This window comes from Pseudorasbora parva, chromosome 23 (genome assembly GCF_024679245.1).
Source record: "Pseudorasbora parva isolate DD20220531a chromosome 23, ASM2467924v1, whole genome shotgun sequence".
In the NCBI taxonomy this organism is placed as follows: domain Eukaryota; kingdom Metazoa; phylum Chordata; class Actinopteri; order Cypriniformes; family Gobionidae; genus Pseudorasbora; species Pseudorasbora parva.
The window spans coordinates 36,719,803-36,744,802 of NC_090194.1; the positions used below are offsets into that span (position 1 = coordinate 36,719,803).

The 25,000-nt window shown below is 38.8% G+C and overlaps 1 protein-coding gene across 3 annotated transcripts in view; it reads left to right on the plus strand.

Moving 5' to 3' along the window:
* Nucleotides 1–25,000, plus strand: part of bmpr1bb (bone morphogenetic protein receptor, type IBb) — a 126,667-nt gene that overhangs the window by 53,837 nt on the left and 47,830 nt on the right. The gene's annotated exons all lie outside the window — the stretch shown is intronic.

Consider the following 25,000-nt stretch of genomic DNA (forward strand, 5'->3'; position numbering starts at 1 on the left):
ACACACACACACACACACACACACACACACACACACACACAGCCCCTAAACCTACCCATCACAGGAAACATTCTGCATTTTTACTTTCTCATAAAAACTCCTCCTGTGTGATTTATAAGCCTTTTGTAAAGTGGGGCCATGGGTAATGTCCTCATATTTCACCCTCTCCTGTAATACCTGTGTCATACCCATGGCATTATACACATTTGTGTCCTCATATGTCACAAAAACATGCCCCCCCCCCCCCCCACACACACACACCCACACACCCACACACCCACACACAGACAGACACACACAGGTGAGACTGTAAATCTGCTGTGAGGATTGTGATGAATGGCTCGCCAGCCCGTCTGAGAAACCTGAGAGAAGCTTTGTTCCCTGAAACCCTGCTATATGATCAAATATACACTTAAATATGCATATTTTTATACATACACCATACATATCTTTATAATAAAATAATATTATGATAATATAAAAAATATATAATGGAAAATGAAATGTGTACGTATAAAACAATAATATCACAAAATATAATGACATGAACACTGTCAGAAAAAAAGGTACAGTGCTGTCACTGGGGCGGTACCCTAAGGTACAAAACTGAAAAGGTACTAATACGCACTTTTAAAGAACTGATATGTACCTTTAAAAGTACTATTAAATACCATTTAGTGGTAAGTAAGGTACAAAGATGTACCTTTTTACTTTTGTACCTTAGGGTACCGCCCCAGTGACAGCACTGTACCTTTTTTTCTGAGAGTGAAGAGAACGATCACACACACACACACACACACACACACACACACACACACACACACACACACACACACACACACACACACACACACATAATTAAATAATATAAAATTACATAAAATGTATTTCGTCTTACTATCTATATATATATTTACATATAATATGTAGTTATTTTATTTAAAAATAAATAGATAATAGGCTACAGTATTTTTATATATATATATAAAATATGTATTATTATATGTAATATGTTAATTATATATAGCAACATAAAATAAAAGTACATAATTAAAATAAAATAACAATATAATAAAAAATATTATATATTTACATACACACATACATGAACAAATATATACATATATAAAGTATAAATTCAATAATATATATATATATGAGGCTTTATATGTATATGGCTTACACGCAGCTGCTTGTCTCTCTGTCTCTGTGTGTGTGTGTGTGTGTGTGTGTGTGTGTGTGTGTGTGTGTGTGTGTGTGTGTGTGTGTGTGAAGCTCTTCTGCGCTCCTCTCGTGACACTGGCGCTCAGGAGGACAGACTCCGCTCTATATTTGTCTTTCGGAGCGTGTCTGATGCTCGTACACCTGCTGTCGGCTGATTGTGTGTGTGTGTGTGTGTGTGTGTGTGTGTGTGTGTGTGTGTGTGTGTGTGTGTGTGTGTGTGTGTGTGCTGACAGCAGAACGCACATGCGACATGCCTGAGCAGAACGAACGCACACGGACACACACCCTCTGACAGTTGATCACGTGACACACAATCAGACACTTTAATATAAGGAACACACTCACTGTTAACTACGACTATACGTGCATCAATAATCTCCTTTACTGCTTATTAATAGTTAGTAAGGTAGTTTTTGTAGTATTTAAGTTTAGGTATTGGGTCGGATTAAGGGATGTAGAATAAGCTCATGCAGAATAAGGCATTAATATGAGCTTTATAAGATAACAAACAGACAATATCCTAGTAATATGAATAATAATGAGCAACTTGTTAATAGTGAGAATTGAACCCTAAATTAAAGTGTTACCAAAATATTTTATTGGTGATATATTTGAAAAGGTGTTTTGATTATATAATTATGTTAAAAGCACAATGATTTTGCCATCAAAGAAAGACGTTATACACTCAAACAAAAAGGACAATAAATAATGGAAAGTATATTATAATTAAATAATATAATAACAAAATAAATATAAAAAATTAAATATATAAATAGTATATATGTTATATAAATAAATGATTAATATTAAAATACACAAAAATGTATAAAATAAAAAATACAAGTTTGTTTAATTTAAAAAATAAAATACATTTAAATATGATATGAATAAAACATATTCTAAAATAAAATGGACAAACAATAAAAATGATATAGTATATAATGAAAAATTAATTAATTAAATTATATATATATATATATATATATATATATATATATATATATATATATATATATATAAAAAGTATATTTTTTATGATATTTGATAATTTATTTAATTTTTCCCTCAGTATTCTTCAGCCTTTTGAAGACTCGTGGATTTGATTGATTGGACAGAACTGACCGACACAACTGCACTCTAAAAAATGCTGGGTTAATAACAACCCAAGTTGGGTTGAAAATGGACAAACCCAGAAATTGGGTTGTTTGAATGGGTCCATTCACTGGGTTGTTGTTATTTAAAAGTTTTGATAAAAAGGTTCAACTTACATAATAAACTTTTATAAATTTAACATAACATCATTTATAAAACGGCACATATAAATATTACACTGTAAAAAATTATTTAAAAAAAAAGTAACCTCGTTGCCTTAAAATTTTGAGTTAATTGAAATTAAAAATTTGAGTTAATACAATGAACATATTTTGAGAATCGATAACCTTTATTAACGTATTATTAAAAGATTTTGTAAGCATATTGGGTAATTGTGTGTGTTTCATTTGTGATGAAGCAGCCAAATTGTGCCATTTTCACGATTTATCACACTTTTTTTATGTGGTTCGGACAATATTGGTAATTAAAGGGGGGGTGAAGCACTCAGTTTCAGTCAATCTCATGTCAATCTTGAGTACCTATAGAGTAGTATTGCATCCTTCATATTTCCAAAAAGTATCGTGTGGGCGGAGCTAAAGAATCACAAGGCTTATTGTGTGGGCGGAGCTAAAGAGTCACAAGGCTTATTGTGTGGGCGGAGCTAAAGAATCACGAGGCTTATTGTGTGGGCGGAGCTAAAGAGTCACGAGGCTTATTGTGTGGGCGGAGCTAAAGAATCACAAGGCTTATTGTGTGGGCGGAGCTAAAGATTCACGAGGCTTATCGTGTGGGCGGAGCTAAAGAATCACAAGGCTTATTGTGTGGGCGGAGCTAAAGATTCACGAGGCTTATCGTGTGGGCGGAGCTAAAGAATCACGAGGCTTATTGTGTGGGCGGAGCTAAAGAATCACGAGGCTTATCGTGTGGGCGGAGCTAAAGAATCACGAGGTGTATTGTGTGGGCGGAGCTAAAGAATCACAATAGGTGTGTTCGACATCGGCTGCGGCTGGCTGGATGCGATCGGCGAGAGTAGCCGAGTGCAGTCGGGGAGGAGCTGCAAACGGAGACGTGAAGTCGGACACTTTCTGCTTCTCGTGGTGACGCTTGCACTGCGTTTGCAAACTTTATCACAGCTGAAGTTAAATAAATGCAGCATTTCTCAAATACACAGATGTTTCAAATGATATTTTCATCCAATACTTTATGTACTGTTTAATAAAGCGTCTATTTGGACAAGATTAAAGTTCAACATATAAACATACACTGTCAATGAAGTGTTGTCAATGGTTTTTATCAGTTTTAGTTTGATAAACATGACAATATAACGTTGCGACTACATGAAAAGAGGTTTTACTGTTATAAATAAATGATTTGTGAGCATTAGTGTAACATAAGGTTTTAGAATAAACACGAAACACACGTGGTCGTTGTCATGCGGTGAATCCGGCCAATCGTGGATCAGCTGTGTCGTCATCAGAGCACGAGCAGCCTCCTGCAGCCACCCTTGAGAATCTGCAGCGGCTGCATCAGCGGCTGCTCTCGAATCGTTCTCGCGGTATTTTGTTGACATACGTCACAGTCACGTGCCGTCGGCGCTGTCTCAAGTCAGACAAAATTTCTAACCGGCATGCACTGCTTCAAGTCAGCCGCCGATCGGTCTGCGCATCGCTAGGGGAAGTCGAACAAGCCTAAGGTGTATTGTGTGGGCGGAGCTAAAGAATCACGAGGCGTATCGTGTGGGCGGAGCTAAAGAATCACGAGGCGTAGCGTGTGGGCGGAGCTAAAGAATCACGAGGCGTAGCGTGTGGGCGGAGCTAAAGAATCACGAGCGTGTGGCGCTATTGCACGAGAGCGTCTGAAAGCTGACGTCCTCAAGCGTGGAGAAGAAAATGTTACACTAATAAACCATAGCTATCAATCAGATTCAGATCTGGAGGCTGAAATAAACTGGACAGGAGAAGCAGCAGCAGCAGGACGTCCGTCTCTGTGGTATGGACTGTATTTAGTGGCCTGTCAACATTTGTGTGTGTTTACTCGCAGTTTATGAGGACATGATTCGGTTTATGGACTATTGTATGCGACTAAACCTTAGCAGTAGCAAGCAAAACGGTTTTAACTATATATGATCGTGTCGTTTACTGATGTTTACTCACGCGACGATAGCCAACAACAGACAACATGAAGCAGTTTAACTCACCGCCTGCTTCCAAAGCAGGACCGAACCTTTATCGCTGGGACCGCTCCGTCAAAAACACACTTCTTTGGTGACTGTTGATTTGGTGAAGTCCTGTGACAGCAGTGAGAGCAGTGTTTATGGGCGTGTGTTTGCTCTCTCGCTCTAGTCACGCGCGCGCACCCTACCGGGAGAAGAGCCCGTACGGCCCATACAAGGACCTTCCGCTCTATTAACGTCAAGCCGACCCATACTCGAAAAAAACTCTCAGAAACTTGTGAGAAACCGGAAGGAGTATTTTTAACACAGAAATACTCCATCAAACGTCCAACATTAGTTTTTGAAACTTTGTCTATGTTTAGGATGGGAATCCAAGTCAGTGGAAAAAGCTCAGTATGCAGGAAACAGCATTTCACCCCCCCCCCCCTTTAAAAAAATAATAATAATAATTTTATGTGGTTCAGATTTATTAAACCAATTTCCTTCATTGTATCAACTCAAATTGTTTATTTCAATAAACTCAACATTTTAAGGTAACCAGGTTACTTACTTTTTTTATTTAAACCAACAAAATGTTTTTGCAGTGTATGTAACAGTGACAAATTCAAATGGTTTGTGTTTACTCAAAGAAATTGTGTCAGCTTTACTTCAATGTCTTTTGTTCTGTAAAAATTGCTTTGTGTGCAACCACTTGACACATATTTTTGAAGTAAATTCAACAAGTCATTTTTTAGAGCGTGGGCCGGCTCGGTTTGAGAGATTTTAATTGGCTAGTGAAGGCAGGTGGCACCATCGTTTGCTCAGAGCCTCGTTAGTCTAATGGCTTTATCTCTACAGTGTGAATATGAACGCTGGTGCATGAACTCTCGACCCCGCCCTTTCATCCACAATCAGCCAATCCCGTTGCAGCAGCGCTGGGTCCACACCTTTATTATGATCATTCATTTTTCGCCGAAGTCCGATCTAGTGTTATTTGAGTAAATATCAAGTGGATGATTTCCACCCTCTCTCCGAGCCTGAGGACTGAACGGCTGTACACTTCTTCATGCACACAACCGGTTTAGACTTCAGGAGATGCTGTTGGGAAGTTACTTTTAGTTACGTATATATATATATATATATGTGTGTGTGTATTATCATCTTGGGGGTCATAGAGGCGCTTATGGCAGCTTCACGTTATGAATTTAGTTTTGATTCATTTCAAAGGACTCTCTCTCATTCATGTACCTGCGTTATGTACATTTTTGGAGTTTGGAGTTTTATATGAACAAATGAATATATAAAAAATATTAAATTAAACATAATATGGAAAAAATAAATTATTAAAAATATTAATACTAAATATAATTGTGTGTGTGTGTAATATATATATATATATATATGTGTGTGTGTGTGTGTGTGTGTGTGTGTATTTATATGAATCTTTTTTCAATTATCATATATTATTTTTAATTATATATAATTTATTTATTAAATTGATATTTTTAACACATTTAAAATATATATATATATAATACACACACACACACACACACATACATATAATATAATCATATTTTAAATTATTAATATTTTTCCATATTATTTTTATTTTAGAACATCAAGTTCATCCAAATGAAACTTAGATATGTTGCTTTTGTATCTAAAATAAATTAAGTTTAAGGTTTTCTTTATAGTTTAATATTACAATATATATTTTGTAGTGGAAAGGAAGGAATAGAACAGAACGAAATGCTGTGAACACACACATACACACACACACACACACACACACACACACACACACACACACACACACACACACACACACACACACACACACACACACAAACACAGTGTGTCTAATGTAATCAGGCAGGTGTGGGGGTCAGTGAGGGTTTATGGGTCGGGGTCGTGACCCCTGGTGTCGGTCCGGCTTTGTTGGACTGTCTTAATTAGAGCTTTTGGGTTCCATTGTGCTCAGACACTTACCAACAATCCCTTCATTAAACGCTCCTGTGAGTTTGGCAGGTTGGCCGCGTGTTTTCGCACATTAATAATGGGAAGAAAACGCTGGAGGAATGCTGTGGGTTCAGTTCATGTGAAGATCAGTGCACAACATGACCACAGCATCACATTTGAAAAAACAAACCAAAAACAAACCAGCATCACATTTACAGTAATGCACGTACTGTACAATTTTCTGTGTTTAGATAAACAAAAAAACTGAAGTTTTGAAATATTGGTGTTGGTGGTATCTCTGATATAAAGAGACTCCAGAGCACTGCATTATTACTCAATGAATGCATGCACACACACACACACACACACACACACACACACACACACACAGAATCCCGATCTCTAAACAAACCCTGTTCTGGACGCACCACAGAACAAATCACTGTTTTCAGAGGCAGATTTGATGGATTACTGATGACAGCGCTGAAAGTGTGTGTGTGTGTGTGTGTGTGTATGTGTGTGCGTGTTAAACAGCAGCTCAAGTGCTCCAATGATTCTGTGTGTAATATTGTTTTACTGGAGTCGTAAACACGCGTGTTTCTGTTTTACTGTCATCAGTGTTCAGAAAACAGACCAGAGGCTTTAAACACCCTCAGCTTTGACGGTTCAGCTTCACTTTTAAAGGAATAGTTCACCCCAAAATGGAAATTAGCCCATAAAAGTGCATCTATCCATCATAAAAGTGCATCTATCCATCATAAAAGTGCATCTGTCCATCATAAAAGTGCATCTATCCATCATAAAAGTGCATCTATCCATCATTAAAGTCAAGTGCATCTATCCATCATAAAAGTGCATCTATCCATCATAAAAGTGCATCTATCCATTATAAAAGTGCATCTATCCATCATAAAAGTGCATCTATCCATTATAAAAGTGTATCTATCCATCATAAAAGTGCATCTATCCATCATAAAAGTGCATCTATCCATTATAAAAGTGCATCTATCCATTATAAAAGTGCATCTATCCATTATAAAAGTGCATCTATCCATCATAAAAGTGCATCTATCCATCATAAAAGTGTATCTATCCATCATAAAAGTGCATCTATCCATCATAAAAGTGCATCTATCCATTATAAAAGTGCATCTATCCATTATAAAAGTGCATCTATCCATCATAAAAGTGCATCTATCCATCATAAAAGTGCATCTGTCCATCATAAAAGTGCATCTGTCCATTATAAAAGTGCATCTGTCCATCATAAAAGTGCATCCATCATCATAAAAGTGCATCTGTCCATCATAAAAGTGCATCTGTCCATCATAAAAGTGCATCTGTCCATCATAAAAGTGCATCTGTGCTGTTTTCGGCCTTGATGATGGATCATGGATTAGCCAGGACATGTTTTAATATAACTCTAATTGTGTTTGTCTGAAAGAAGAATAGCATGCACACCTAGGATGACTTAATTGGGTGTATAAATCATGGACTAATTTTCCCCTTTACTTGCATGACTTTTTAAAATCTAACCAACTGCAGTGATGTCATTGTGATATACAAACGGTGTCATAATTCTCATGCACTGTTAAGTAGCATTTCAAGAATCAAAGCTGTAGAAACTTCACACTGCTGCCATACGGACTCAAAGAAACGGCACATTATACAACACACTCCAGTTCAGATTAGATGAGCTAAAACATTAATAGACAGTATAAATGGCTTATTGCTTTTGTCAAACTGTATTGCCATACAGACTCTGGAGCGAGAGGAAAAGGTTTAGGTATCTGTAACTGAAACTATTATTGATCAGTGAATATAAGAGGAGCCTGGTTGGTCAGAAGTGCACTCTAAAAAAACAGGTGCTATTTGGCACTAAATGTGGTTCTTGGCTTGTAATCATAGGGGAACCACTTTTGGTGCCAAATAGCACCATATCTTTAAAGGGGCTCTACAGCACCTTTGTTTAAATGGTGCTATGTAGAACCCATTAGAGGTGCCATATCACATTTCATTTCTTCCTCAAAAATGGTGCTAAACGGCGTTAACAGTAGTTCTTTGGTGTCTAAAGAACCTTTAAAGGGGCTTGTACGGCAGTGGTGCTATATAGCACATTTACTACCCCAAAGAACCGCTGAAGAACCGCTGAAGAACCATACAGGGGCTTAACAGGTTCTGTATATGGAACGGTGCTATATAGCACCAGTCATCCCAAAGAACTGGTGAAGAACCGCTGAACAGCCACTGAAGAACCACTGAAGAACCAAGATTTGGTGCTATACAGCACTTAAAGTGGTTGCTCTATTACAAGCCAAAGAACCACTTTTCGTACTGTATAGCACCGTTTTTAGACTGTGCCGAATAAAGAGGAAAGTGTTGAGCTGTGGGTGGAGGTGTCAGACGCGTCTCTTTAGGGCCTGTGGTTTCCATCCACCCTCATATAAACGTTGTTTTTATCCTGTTGCTGAGTCAGGACGTCTGCTCACAGAAAGTGTCTGTCTTCTGCATAACGTTGTGTTTTTATCCGTTTAAGAGGTGTTTTTGTGGTGTTTGTAAGTGATTGAGAGAGTGAGTTTTAGTGTGTGTGTGTGTGTGTGTGTGTGTGTGTGTGTGTGTGTGTGTGTGTGTGTGTGTTTGTAAGTGAATGAGAGAGTGAGTGTGTTAGTGAGTGTGTGTTTGTAAGTGAATGAGAGAGTGAGTGTGTGTTTGTAAGTCAATAAGAGAGTGAGTGTGTTTGTAAGTGAATAAGAGAGTGAGTGTGTGTCTGTAAGTGATTAAGAGAGTGAGTGTGTTAGTGAGTGTGTGTTTGTAAGTGAATAAGAGAGTGAGTGTGTTAGTGTGTTTGTGTTTGTAAGTGAATGAGAGAGTGAGTGTGTTAGTGAGTGTGTGTTTGTAAGTGAATAAGAGAGCGAGTGTGTTAGTGAGTGTGTGTTTGTAAGTGAATAAGAGAGTGAGTGTGTTAGTGAGTGTGTGTTTGTAAGTGAATAAGAGAGTGAGTGTGTTAGTGAGTGTGTGTTTGTAAGTGAATAAGAGAGCGAGTGTGTTAGTGAGTGTGTGTTTGTAAGTGAATAAGAGAGTGAGTGTGTGTTTGTAAGTGAATAAGAGAGTGAGTGTGTTAGTGAGTGTGTGTTTGTAAGTGAATAAGAGAGTGAGTGTGTTAGTGAGTTTGTGTTTGTAAGTGAATAAGAGAGTTAGTGTGTTAGTGTGTTTGTGTTTGTAAGTGAATAAGAGAGTGAGTGTGTTAGTGAGTTTGTGTTTGTAAGTGAATAAGAGAGTGAGTGTGTTAGTAAGTTTGTGTTTTTAAGTGAATAAGAGAGTTAGTGTGTTAGTGTGTTTGTGTTTGTGTTTGTAAGTGAATAAGAGAGTGAGTGTGTTAGTGAGTTTGTGTTTGTAAGTGAATAAGAGAGTGAGTGTGTTAGTGAGTTTGTGTTTGTAAGTGAATAAGAGTGTGAGTGTGTGTTTGTAAGTGAATGAGAGAGTGAGTGTGTTAGTGAGTTTGTGTTTGTAAGTGAATAAGAGTGTGAGTGTGTGTTTGTAAGTGAATAAGAGAGTGAGTGTGTTAGTGAGTTTGTGTTTGTAAGTGAATAAGAGAGTGAGTGTGTTAGTGAGTGTGTGTTTGTAAGTGAATAAGAGTGAGTGTGTTAGTGAGTGTGTGTTTGTAAGTGAATAAGAGAGTGAGTGTGTTAGTGAGTGTGTGTTTGTAAGTGAATAAGAGAGTGAGTGTGTTAGTGAGTGTGTGTTTGTAAGTGAATAAGAGTGAGTGTGTTAGTGAGTGTGTGTTTGTAAGTGAATAAGAGAGTGAGTGTGTTAGTGAGTGTGTGTTTGTAAGTGAATAAGAGTGAGTGTGTTAGTGAGTTTGTGTTTGTAAGTGAATGAGAGAGTTAGTGTGTGTTTGTAAGTGAATAAGAGTGTGAGTGTGTGTTTGTAAGTGAATAAGAGAGCGAGTGTGTTAGTGAGTGTGTGTTTGTAAGTGAATGAGAGAGTGAGTGTGTTAGTGAGTGTGTGTTTGTAAGTGAATAAGAGAGTGAGTGTGTTAGTGAGTGTGTGTTTGTAAGTGAATAAGAGAGTGAGTGTGTTAGTGAGTGTGTGTTTGTAAGTGAATGAGAGAGTGAGTGTGTTAGTGAGTTTGTGTTTGTAAGTGAATAAGAGAGTGAGTGTGTTAGTGAGTGTGTGTTTGTAAGTGAATAAGAAAGCGAGTGTGTTAGTGAGTGTGTGTTTGTAAGTGAATAAGAGAGTGAGTGTGTTAGTGAGTGTGTGTTTGTAAGTGAATAAGAGAGTGAGTGTGTTAGTGTGTTTGTGTTTGTAAGTGAATAAGAGAGTGAGTGTGTTAGTGAGTGTGTGTTTGTAAGTGAATAAGAGAGTGAGTGTGTTAGTGAGTGTGTGTTTGTAAGAGAATGAGAGTGTGAGTGTGTTAGTGAGTTTGTGTTTGTAAGTGAATAAGAGAGTGAGTGTGTTTGTGAGTGTGTGTTTGTAAGTGAATAAGAGAGCGAGTGTGTTAGTGAGTGTGTTTGTAAGTGAATGAGAGAGTGAGTGTGTGTTTGTAATTGAATAAGAGAGTGAGTGTGTTAGTGAGTGTGTGTTTGTAAGTGAATAAGAGAGTGAGTGTGTGTTTGTAAGTGAATAAGAGTGTGAGTGTGTGTTTGTAAATGAATGAGAGAGTGAGTGTGTTAGTGAGTTTGTGTTTGTAAGTGAATAAGAGAGTGAGTGTGTTAGTGAGTGTGTGTTTGTAAGTGAATAAGAGAGTGAGTGTGTTAGTGAGTGTGTGTTTGTAAGTGAATAAGAGTGAGTGTGTTAGTGAGTGTGTGTTTGTAAGTGAATAAGAGAGTGAGTGTGTGTTTGTAAGTGAATAAGAGAATGAGTGTGTGTTTGTAAGTAAATGAGAGAGTGAGTGTGTTAGTAAGTTTGTGTTTGTAAGTGAATAAGAGAGTGAGTGTGTTAGTGAGTGTGTGTTTGTAAGTGAATAAGAGAGCGAGTGTGTTAGTGAGTGTGTTTGTAAGTGAATGAGAGAGTGAGTGTGTTAGTGAGTGTGTGTTTGTAAGTGAATAAGAGAGTGAGTGTGTTAGTGAGTGTGTGTTTGTAAGTGAATAAGAGAGTGAGTGTTTTAGTGAGTGTGTGTTTGTAAGTGAATAAGAGAGTGAGTGTGTGTTTGTAAGTGAATAAGAGAGTGAGTGTGTTAGTGAGTGTGTGTTTGTAAGTGAATAAGAGAGTGAGTGTGTTAGTGAGTGTGTGTTTGTAAGTGAATAAGAGAGTGAGTGTGTGTTTGTAAGTGAATAAGAGTGTGAGTGTGTGTTTGTAAGTGAATGAGAGAGTGAGTGTGTTAGTGAGTTTGTGTTTGTAAGTGAATAAGAGAGTGAGTGTGTTAGTGAGTGTGTGTTTGTAAGTGAATAAGAGAGTGAGTGTGTTAGTGTGTTTGTGTTTGTAAGTGAATAAGAGTGTGAGTGTGTTAGTGAGTGTGTGTTTGTAAGTGAATAAGAGAGTGAGTGTGTGTTTGTAAGTGAATAAGAGTGTGAGTGTGTGTTTGTAAGTGAATAAGAGAGTGAGTGTGTTAGTGAGTTTGTGTTTGTAAGTGAATAAGAGAGTGAGTGTGTGTTTGTAAGTGAATAAGAGTGTGAGTGTGTGTTTGTAAGTGAATGAGAGAGTGAGTGTGTTAGTGAGTTTGTGTTTGTAAGTGAATAAGAGAGTGAGTGTGTTAGTGAGTGTGTGTTTGTAAGTGAATAAGAGAGTGAGTGTGTTAGTGTGTTTGTGTTTGTAAGTGAATAAGAGTGTGAGTGTGTTAGTGAGTGTGTGTTTGTAAGTGAATAAGAGAGTGAGTGTGTGTTTGTAAGTGAATAAGAGTGTGAGTGTGTGTTTGTAAGTGAATAAGAGAGTGAGTGTGTTAGTGAGTTTGTGTTTGTAAGTGAATAAGAGAGTGAGTGTGTGTTTGTAAGTGAATAAGAGTGTGAGTGTGTTAGTGAGTTTGTGTTTGTAAGTGAATGAGAGAGTGAGTGTGTTAGTGAGTGTGTGTTTGTAAGTGAATAAGAGAGTGAGTGTGTTAGTGTGTTTGTGTTTGTAAGTGAATAAGAGAGTGAGTGTGTTAGTGAGTGTGTGTTTGTAAGTGAATAAGAGAGTGAGTGTGTGTTTGTAAGTGAATAAGAGTGTGAGTGTGTTAGTGAGTGTGTGTTTGTAAGTGAATAAGAGAGCGAGTGTGTTAGTGAGTTTGTGTTTGTAAGTGAATGAGAGAGTGAGTGTGTTAGTGAGTTTGTGTTTGTAAGTGAATAAGAGACTGAGTGTGTTAGTGAGTGTGTGTTTGTAAGTGAATAAGAGAGTGAGTGTTAGTGTGTTTGTGTTTGTAAGTGAATAAGAGTGTGAGTGTGTTAGTGAGTGTGTGTTTGTAAGTGAATAAGAGAGTGAGTGTTAGTGTGTTTGTGTTTGTAAGTGAATAAGAGTGTGAGTGTGTTAGTGAGTGTGTGTTTGTAAGTGAATAAGAGAGTGAGTGTGTGTTTGTAAGTGAATAAGAGTGTGAGTGTGTTAGTGAGTTTGTGTTTGTAAGTGAATGAGAGAGTGAGTGTGTTAGTGAGTTTGTGTTTGTAAGTGAATAAGAGAGTGAGTGTGTTAGTGAGTGTGTGTTTGTAAGTGAATAAGAAAGTGAGTGTGTTAGTGAGTGTGTGTTTGTAAGTGAATAAGAGAGTGAGTGTGTTAGTGAGTGTGTGTTTGTAAGTGAATAAGAGAGTGAGTGTGTTAGTGAGTGTGTGTTTGTAAGTGAATAAGAGAGTGAGTGTGTTAGTGAGTTTGTGTTTGTAAGTGAATAAGAGAGTGAGTGTGTTAGTGAGTGTGTGTTTGTAAGTGAATAAGAGAGTGAGTGTGTTAGTGAGTGTGTGTTTGTAAGTGAATAAGAGAGTGAGTGTGTTAGTGAGTTTGTGTTTGTAAGTGAATAAGAGAGTGAGTGTGTTAGTGAGTGTGTGTTTGTAAGTGAATAAGAGAGTGAGTGTGTTAGTGAGTGTGTGTTTGTAAGTGAATAAGAGAGTGAGTGTGTTAGTGAGTGTGTGTTTGTAAGTGAATAAGAGAGTGAGTGTGTTAGTGAGTTTGTGTTTGTAAGTGAATAAGAGAGTGAGTGTGTTAGTGAGTGTGTGTTTGTAAGTGAATAAGAGAGTGAGTGTGTTAGTGAGTGTGTGTTTGTAAGTGAATAAGAGTGTGAGTGTGTTAGTGAGTGTGTGTTTGTAAGTGAATAAGAGAGTGAGTGTGTGTTTGTAAGTGAATAAGAGAGTGAGTGTGTTAGTGAGTGTGTGTTTGTAAGTGAATAAGAGAGTGAGTGTGTTAGTGAGTGTGTGTTTGTAAGTGAATAAGAGAGTGAGTGTGTGTTTGTAAGTGAATAAGAGAGTGAGTGTGTTAGTGAGTGTGTGTTTGTAAGTGAATAAGAGAGTGAGTGTGTTAGTGAGTGTGTGTTTGTAAGTGAATAAGAGAGTGAGTGTGTTAGTGAGTGTGTGTTTGTAAGTGAATAAGAGAGTGTCTCTCAGATTTTGAGTTATGTGTTCTTATTAGAGAGCCGGTCTCCTCCGCTTGTCCTGGAATGAGTCTGAGCTAGTTAGGTCTTAGGTTTGAACTGGCATCCTTTGGATTACAAACTCAGATATTTACCTGCTAATTCCTCAGTAGCCTGTGTGTGTAAGAACCCAAACACAGCTGAGCAAACAGACACACACACACACACACATGTTGGTCTATGTGGTTTACAGGGACTCTCCATAGGCGTAATGGTTTTTATACTGTACAAACTGTATTTTCTATCCCCTTACACTGTCCCCAAACCTACCCATCAAACACCCACACACACACACACACACACACACACACACACACACACACACACACACACACACACACACACACACACACACACACTGCCCCTAAACCTACCCATCACAGGAAACATTCTGCATTTTTACTTTCTCAAAAAAACATAATTTAGTATGTTTTTAAGCATTTTAAATATGAGGACATTTGAAATGTCCAATTCTTCCATAGTTTAGCGCTCTTGTTCTTGCACCTCTTTCTGAAAGAGCGAGAGGACTGATTATTCTTGCTGTGACGCTTTCTTAGTCCTCTTGAGAAGTTACCCAGCATTCCCGGTGAGGGACTTCAAAGCGCGGCTGATTGTCTCATGCTCCGTGGCGGTGCATTGTGCTGGATTTGCATATTCATGAGGACGGTCTTTCTCTCGCTCCCCAATGGCTCACGGTTGGGATGCTGGGAGCCTGAAAGCAGGACACCATGAGACCTGAAGAAACTCTCAGCAATCAGAACAATCAGACGCTCAGGCTGGAGCTGGAATGCTTTAGGGTTTGGTTTTAAGGCACGGGTCAAATCTGAGACCGTTTGGCATTTCACACACTTCAGACCAGTGGAAGAAAACATCCAGACTACACTTTAACTGTTGTATTAATAAATACCTTTATAGAGTTTTTTTATCCACTTCAGTATCACTGACATACACCAAAATTTACACATTTAGTCATAACTACATCCTGACGGATTTTACTGAGGGGTTTGTCCATATTGTGTAATTCTCCTGATTTACTGTATAACATTTTTTATTTAAAACATGGTAAAAAAGAAAATAAATATTTTCTGATTTAGGAGTGATAAGAGATATCCAAAACAGGGTTATAGTTAACTGATTGTCAAATTAAATGTGTGTGAGTGTGCATATATCTATATAAATGTGTGTGTGTGTGTGTGTGTGTGTGTGTGTGTGTGTGTGTGTGTGTGTGTGTGTGTGTGTGTGTGTGTGTGTGTGTGTGTGTGTATATCTATATCTATATAAATGTGTGTGTGTGTGTGTGTGTGTGTGTGTATCTATATAAATGTGTGTGTGTGTGTGTGTGTGTGTGTGTGTTTGTGTGTATATCTATATAAATGTGTGTGTGTGTGTGTGTGTGTGTGTGTGTGTGTGTGTGTGTGTGTGTGTGTGTGTGTGTGTGTGTGTGTGTGTGTGTGTGTGTGTGTGTGTGTGTGTATATACACACACACACACACACACAAACAAGCAACAACAGTACCAAAACTTTAAGTAAAATGAAAAATATAGCTATAACACAGAATGTTGACAAAGTAAAACAAGAATTTTGAGTGTATTTTTAATTACATATCATTAACTTGCTTATCTTTACTCTTGTAATACAAAAAATGCTTTTAATTCTTACTGTAATCAAGCAACTGTGGAAGTATGGTGAGATCTATTTTTCCCTTATTTACCTTAGATCAGTAATTTGTGTGTGTGTGTGTGTGTGTGTGTGTGTGTGTGTGTGTGTGTGTGTGTGTGTGTGTGTGTGTGTGTGTGTGTGTGTGTGTGTGTGTGTGTGTGTGTGTGTGTGTGTGTGTGTGTGTGTGTGTGTGTGTGTGTGTGTGTGTGTGTGTGTGTGTGGGCATGTTTTTGTGACATATGAGGACCCAAATGTGTATAATGCCATGGGTATGACACAGGTATTACAGGAGAGGGTGAAATATGAGGACATTACCCATGTCCCCACTTTTTTTAAAAAGGCTTATAAATCATAGAGGAGGAGTTTTTTTGAGACAGTAAAAATGCAGAATGTTTCCTGTGATGGGTAAGTTTAGGGGCAGTGTGTGTGTGTGTGTCTGTGAGCGGCCGGTGTTAAAAGCTGAAGGATGGTGCGATCCGATTGGCTCTCCCACCTGTGCAGCTGTCGGCTCGGAGGAACTGGAATGTCTTTCCCAGATTCCGTGACCAAACTCTCAAAAACGAGCGACAGAAACTCTCCTGCTGAAATGTCCCAGCGGTGAAGGGTCAGCATTGCTCACGGCTCATCCTTCAGCCGCCAGTGTAACTCAAGTTGCCGTGCCATTGCCCGCTTTTTTGTCCTTTTTTTTCACCGCCTGGTCCTTCGCTCTTCACTCGAGTTGTGAATTTTGCGGTTGTCTCACAGATTTCCCAGCAGTGTGTGAGCGACAGAGACGTCTGGCCGTAAATCCACACAGAATCAGAACCGCTTGCGTTTTCCTCATGCACGTACACGTTAACTGAACCTTTTGTGTGTCTGAGGGTTAAATGTATTTTTACAGCAATAAAACATTTAAACTGATAGTTCACCCCAACAATAATGTCATTTACCTCATTATTCAGCCATTAAGGACATCGCATCAAGACGTCAGAAGATGCGCTGGATGTACACTACCAACAAAAGCTTTGTTTTAAAATGAATTAGTAATTGTATTTGGCACGGATGCATTAAACTGATTAAAAGTGACAGGAAAGACATTTATCATTTCTATTTCAAATACCGGATTTTCTATTCATCAAATAATTATGAAAATAAAATGCATCAGTTTCCACAAAAATATGAACAGATTTCAACACTGATAATAATCATGTATGTTTCCCCTCTTCCATATGTAAAGTGTCTATAGAAAAGCGCTATATAAATGTAAGAAATTATTATTATAAAAAATTATTATGTTTCAGATCCTCATCTGAGAATGATTAGTGAAGGATCATGTGACTCTGAAGACTGGAGTAATGATGATTATGATCACAGGAATAAATCACACTTTACTATATATTCACACAGAGAACAGATGATTTACATTGTAAAACTATATCACTATTTTTACTGTATTTTTGGTCAAATAAACGCAGAAGAGACTCTTTCAGAAACATTGTTAAAAATATCTCCCCTAAGGAGCACAGGCTCAAGTGGAGGAGAAATCTCTATACTGTAAACGAAAGGAAAGTTTAATGGGTCCTTTTTGGTGCTGAATGGTGTTTTAGAGTGCGTTCACACTTGTCATGTTTGTTTGGATTAAAACGAACCCTGGTGCAATTGCTCGGTTAGTGCGGTTCATTTGAACATTGAACATATGTGAACGCCATCCGAACCCTGGAGCGCACCAAACAAGCGGACAGAGAGCGCTAAAGAGACGAGTCTTGATCCGCTTCCAAACCAACTCTGGTGCGGTTCGACTGATATATGAACTCAACACGCACCAAAGACATGTAAACAAACCAAAAACAGGACGTGATGTCACAAGATGTGACGCATAGTCAGCTGATTGGACGACACGGAAAGATCGGTGTATCCAGAATGAGTAACGTTAACGTTAAAGGGCAAACGTAGAGCAACGAGGAAGAGCCTCATCAATATTTGGTCCGACGAGCATGTCTTGGAAATGCTAGAAAAAACGCACAAAAAGCAAACCTGGCTCTTCACACACTCACACACACACTCACTTACTCACTCAGTCAGTCACTCACTCACTCACTCACTCACTCACTCACTCACTCACTCACTCACTCACTCACTCACTCACACACTCACACACTCACTCACTCACTCACTCACACACTCACTCACTCATGAACGCAACACGGACCAAAAACAGGACGTGATGTCACAAGATGCGACGCATAGTCAGCTGATCGGACAACGCGGAAAGATCGGTGTATCCAGAATGAGTAACGTTAACGTTAGAGGACAAACGTCCCATCAAACGCATGCGTTTGTCATTCAATGGTAAATCCCATAGGGTGCTCGATAATGGTTGCTAGGGCGTGGCTAGGAGGTGTTGAAGGTGATTTGTGATTGGCTGTTGATGCCCTGAGTCAATCAAACCCACCCTCATGTTTCTATGACACTCCTATCCAGAGATATAACTTTGATCTATTTCAATGGAAGTCTATGGGATCTGTTGCTAGAAAAGCAACATCATACAGACATGTTGGTTGGTTTTTTTACATCACAAATGCCACAGGGCCCCGAGTTTTGCCACGGCGCTTATATTTGGTGCTTGCGGTAGCAAACATGCAGCTTACCGTTAAAGAAGTGTTCGCGAAGCGTCATGTTCGTACCGACCGACGATGACGCGCTTAAGATGAGTCTCCCGATTAGCGCCCTACTAAATAAAGATCCCGATTCAGAGGACGTCTGGATGTCAGGGATCATCGATAAATATAGAGCAAGGCCTTGAACCCGAGAGTTCGAGATCATGTGTCTGGCAGATTTCGCTTCCGAATGCCGCATCGTTTACGGTCAACAAACTAAAGGGAAAAATGTTCACCGGCTGCTAAACGGTATGGGATATTTCCAAAAAAGAACCGTCGGTAAGGCTGCGGTTATTAGGTACGCGCGCTTTTCAAAAGAAAAACAACCCGAAAATGTTTACGGTAGATTAGTCAAACTTTACGTGCCCCATCGTTCCAACGAACAGCTAAAACCTCATCGATTTCCAACGTATGAGCAGTTTTACACTAGCGCATCCGTAAAACGGTTGCTAGGGCGTGGCTTAATAGCATCATCATGATCCTGAGATAGTGATTGGTTGTCTGAGTAGATTGGGCCCACCCCCTTGTCTCTGTGAGTCTGTGAGCCTGAGCTATGCTCAGTACAAAATCCCTATGGGATTTACCATTGAATGAGAAACGCATGCGTTTGATGGGACGACCCTCCCCATTATAAGTCTATGGGAAAATTTTCAATTTTTGGGGAGCTCTAGCACCCCAGGGGTACAACTTACACCCCTTTGAGATGTGTGTGCTGAGAGATCCTATCAGGATCTTCAACTTTCGTATAAGTGACGAGTGTTTTTGAATTCATCGTTTGGCGCTATGAGTGCTCAAAGTTTTCGTAATGCTTTCTCGATGGGACGTTTTCGCTACTTTTTCGTCCCTGGGGCGAACCCCGCACCCCCGATCCCTTATAAAAGTCATAGCACACCATTCCCGATTAGGACGCACCTTTTGACAATTGCTTTGTTGGGTGTTTGACAAAATGTGTGGGAGGAGTAGCGCCTACGTCATATAAGCCGACCAATCAGGTTGTGACAATCAAAATCAAATGAATTAATTTACACTGAAAAATAATAACTGCGTTAAATAATGTTTAGAGATTTGTAGTTTTGAATAGACAAAAAAGAAATGTTGGAAAGAAATGTTTAAGCATGAAACTAAACCTCCAGTAGGTGGCAGCAGGTGGCCGTCTTAATGAGTGAGTCATTGAGTCGTTCATTCAAACAATTCATTCAAACACTGAATCGTTCAGTAACACACTTGTTGCTGTGAGACGCGTTACGGTTCTGCAAATGAACGATTTTCACTGCTAAAATAGAACAAAACACTCAATATTGCATCTAAAATGCAAGTGATGATAAGTGAATGTTTATTAGTTGTTTATAGAGCTGTCATATGAAATCAGTGTCATTTTCAGTCGTGATGGTATTCAGGAAAACGCTCTAGTGTTGTAATTTCTTCTCGAGAGGCTGCACGAGAGTCAACAGCGCCACCTTATTATCGTCAGTTCATCATATATTATCATCCACTATCGATCCTGCCTTACACTAAGGCCCCTGTTCACACCGCAAGTCTTAATGCTCATTTCTGATTTTTTTGCTCAGATCTGATTTTTTGTTTGGCTGTTCACATTACCTTTTAAAATGTGGCCTATATCTGTTTCCGGTGTGAACTGTTTGAGGTTTCAAACTAACCCGCATGTGCAAAAGAACAATATCAGTGACATCAGACACAGCACGCTGCTGCACAAAAGTTCGGGAGGTTATAGAGGAAATAAGCATTTTTGCTTTTATTTAAAACATTTTGTGTAATGGAAGCCATAACATTAATGAGCAGGTGCTGAAGAGGAGAAGAACGAAAGTAAAGAAAGCAAAATTGGTTATGTTGGCCTTTTGTCACCTTCCTTTGGCACTGAAGCCACGTTCTTCTGTCTTCCTGTTCTTTCATTTCGTGTGCTATTTTTTCAAAAACGGAGCGGTAACGGTAGGATCCTTCTAGTTTAGCTTGAATTGAAGTATCTCCGCATGTACTAATTAGGTCTAACACCTCCCTCTCCCTCCACTGACTCGCTCCATCGCTGTTCTCCATATCTAGTCAAGTTTTTAATGTTACTGTCTGTGTCTGTTGTGTCTAAGGCTAACTCGCCGGTGCATAATTGTGACAAATGTCGACATAGATTGATGTAAAAGACGCATCAAATCCGCATCAAATCCGCCTTGGTTGTTCACACTGCGGCTGCATTGGAAAAAATCTGATCTGGGTCTGATTCGGGACTACATATGTATGTGGTCTAAATCTGATTTGAAAAAAATCATATCTGGGCTAGATTTGAGTGTTCACACTACCTCTGAAGAAGTCTGACCTGGTCACTTGACCCCCAAAAAAAATCTGATTTGGGCCACTTGTGCCTGCAGTGCGAACGGGGCCTTAATTAATGCACAATCATTCTTGCATTTTGGTGATTCGCTAGTTATTTTTTGTTTTAATCCGGCTCTTGTCCGTCGGGCAAGTAAAATTCTCTTTCACTGTCCCTTCAAAAAATCCACTTGTCCCGGACAAGCGTTAATGTCGAGCGCTGTGATATTTTTGCAAATGTTTCATTTAAAAAAAATCAAGGATATTTGTCCACTGGAACGATCTCTTTAAACTTAAAACGGTTTATTTAAATTGAGTACTTTTAAAAGGGCTGCTTTTTACTCCTACTTTGAGTAGTATTTAGGACAGGTACTTTTACTCTACTTAAATGACATTATTAGACAAGTAACAGAACTTCTGCTCGGGTATGCTCAGTTTCCACCACTGCTCATGATCCTCCGCAGTGCTTCATATTTCAGGGCCGGTTCTGGGTGGAGTTTGTGTTGTGGCCCCTCGCTTCCCCCGGACAGCCCATTTTTCAGCCGGCTCGAGCGGCCTCACGCTGGGCGTTTGATGAAGCTTGCAGCGAGTGTGTGAGCGGGCCTGACCTACTCACAGCTCCGAAGGCCCGAGAGGTCGCCCCGATCGCATGCAATCACACCGAATGAGCGCCGACAGAACCAGAGCCGCATTAAGAGCGCAGTCGCATCACTGCCGGCCCACTGAACGCGCTATTGTTCCTGCTCACACTTTCCTTTTGTTTTTAGCTCATCCACAAACATCCATTCACACACACGCACACACACTCACTCATACACACACTCACACTGACACACATTCACTCTCTCATGCACGCACACACACACGGACACTTACTCACTCACACACACAGATGCACACACAGACACACATTCACTTTGTCATACACACAACACTCACTCACTCACTCACTCACTCACTCACACACACATGCAGAGACACATTTACTCTCTCATGCACACACACTCTCTCACAACACACACACACACACACACACACACAACACAAACACACACACTCTTACAACACGAACACTCACTCACACACACATGCACACACTCACACGCAGACACACATTCACTCTCTCATATACACACACACACACACACACACACACACACATACATACACACTTACAACACGAACACACACACACTCTCACAACACGAACACTCACTCAGTCACACACATGCACACACTCACACACATTCACTCTCTCATACACACATACACACACACATTCACAACATGAACACACACACACTCTCACAACACGAACACTCACTCACACACACATGCACACACTCACACAAAGACACACTCACTGTCTCATACATACACACACATACATACACACACACACTCACAACATGAACACACACACACACACACACACACACACACAGACACACTCACAACACACTCACTCATTGTTAAACCTCTTTTTGGCCCTGCTTTGTAATTACGCACATCTGAATATAAGCGTTTTTCATTTCCCAGCCCTCGATAAAAATTACATACCACTTATAAATGTATATTTACATAATTAATACAAGTTATTAAGGTTTGGAATTGGTCAAATGTGCCCCTGGAGCCCTTTACCAGTCCTGCGTCTCACGAGTATATCTGTGCCGATATCCAACAGTTCATTGTGTGGGTCAAAATTATCCACTTTTCTTTTATGCCAAAAATCATTAGGATATTAAGATCATGACCCATGAAGATATTCCTACCGTAAATATATCAAGAATTTATCATTAGTAGTAATATGCATTACTAAGGATTTCATTTGGACAACTTTAAATGAGATTTTCTCAATTTTTCGATTTTTTTTTGCACCCTCACATAATCAGATAGTTGTGTCTCGACCTAATATTGTCCTAACAAACCACGAATCAGTGGAAATCTCTCAAATGATGAATAAAAAAAGAAATTACGGTTTTATGGTCCGGGGTCACAAATATGCTTGGAAAAATTAGAATTTCGACATGTCTATATACTGTGTGTGTGTGTGTGTGTGTGTGTGTGTGTGTGTGTGTGTGTGTGTGTGTGTGTGTGTGTGTGTGTGTGTGTGTGTGCGCCTGTGTGAGTGTGTGTGTGTGTGTGCCTGTGTGAGTGAGTGAGTGAGTGAGTGTGTGTCTGTGCATCTGTGTGAGAGAGTGTGTGTGTGCGAGTGTTTATGTGCGTGTGTGTGTGCACGCCTGTGTGTGTGTTGATTTTACAGCCTGACGCCCATCTGTGTGTTTAACCAGTCTCTGACAGTAGATCACTATATATATATAGACTCAGTGTCTAGTGTGAAGGTGTCCTGCATCCTCTGGTGTGTAGATGTGGCTCGGGTTCCTCCGCCTGTTTTCCAGTCTCTGATTGGCCGAGCCTGTGAACTTCCTCTATCATGCTCACTTCTGGCTCTTGATGTAATCTCAGTAATGGCTCTAACTCTTAATCGGCTTAAGTTGTATATGTGCTGTAGTGAGTGTGTGTCTGGCTGAGATTAGGGCGAGAGGAGGTGTGTTTCGTGGCCTGAGGTGAGTCCTGCATCACCTGACGTGTCAATGGCCTTTGTCATGTTTTCACTGGCAGCTTTGTGTGCTTTATCCCATCTATAATGGGCTGTCAATCAACCGCAGGCACCCTAAAGGGCAAAGGAGGAAATGCTTAACCAACCCGGCAGGAGCTAGTTTTACAGCCCTCTGAGGGAGAATACATGGTGTGTGATTTGCTTTCATGTTTTTAATGTCAAACTACCTGGAGAAGTCGAGTTACATTGCAGATTAATTTAACCTGTTAACCGTCACTGGCCCACCGGTGGGCCCATTTGCCACTGCATGTTTAAAACAATTATGTCCTATATTTACCCTGATCTAATGTTGACAAACTATATATAATTTCAAAAGCTTACGAACTCAAAATTCATCCTTTGAAAACCGTTTTGAAATCGGACCTTGCGTTGACATGGAAACGGTGCTCTAAATTATTCTCTAAATTATTCCTCCCCAAGGGGCGTCGTCATGTTTCATATTTATTTAACTACTTTATAATAAAAACTCTTTTCTTATCTTGAAAAAACACATATCGTCGGAAACGTCTCACGGTTCTATATCTGCAAACTGATTTGTGATATTTGGACAAAGATATATGCATGTGACACAGGAAATTGTGTTAAAAAAATCTATTGAATTTCAATGACACCCGGTGGCTATGTGTGGTACTGCGCCTAAACAAAATCTGAGAAAAATTATCTTGAAACAAGATTATTTTTCTTACCCCATTGGCAGATTATTTAGCTTATTTTAAGCAAAAACTCTCTTCATTTTGAGTTATTTTTCTCCAAAACAAGACAATAATTTTTATTTATTTATTTATTTATTTATTTATTTATTTATTTATTTATTTATTTTACCAGGAAATAATCCCATTGAGATTCAAAATCCTTTTTCAATGGAGTCCTGGCCAAGACAGCAGGAAAAAAGTAAATAATAATAATAATAATAATAATAATTTGCACACAATTAACCAAAAGAAGACATTTAGCAATTTACCATCATCTCAACATAATCCCCAGCAGCACTCAATAACATCTCATGTGCATTTAGTACTCAAATAGTCCTTTATCCTATAGTTTTAAACTGTGTCACTGTCGGTAGATACTCAAATTTGAGCTGTTTCTGCAATTTATACACTAAAAAAATATTTAGAAAACAAGTTGCCTGGCTGCCTTAATATTTTGAGTTCATTAGAATTACAATTTTGAGTTAATACAAGGAACATTTTTAGAGATTCAACAACCTTTATTAAAATATTATTAAACGATTATGTAAGTATATTGGGAAAATCAACATTTGAGTTAATACAATGAAGGAAACTGGTTTAATAAAAAGAAACTCAAAATATTATTGTATCTGAACCACATTATTAAAACATAAAAATAAATAAATAAGCATATTGGGTAATTGTGCACTGTAAAAATTATTTAGAAAAAAAGTTGCCTGGTTGCCTTCAAATTTTGCGTTCATTGAAACTAAAATTTTGAGTTAATACAATGAACATTTTTTGAGATTCAACAACCTTTGTTAAAAATTATAAAAAAAAATTGTAATCATATTGGGTAGTTGTGTGTTTTATTTGTGATGACGGAGTAAAGTTGTGCTATTTTCATGATTTATAAAATTCGTATGTGGTTCAGATACAATAATATTTTGAGTTTCTATTTATTAAACTAATTTCCTTCATTGTAACAACTAAAATTTTTAATTTCAATAAACTCAGAATTTTAAGGCAACCAGGTTACTTACTTTTTTTAAGTTAAACCAACAAAAACCAACAAATTTTTTTTACAGTGTGTGTGTGTTTTATTTGTGATGACGCAGCCAAATTGTGCTATTTTCACGATT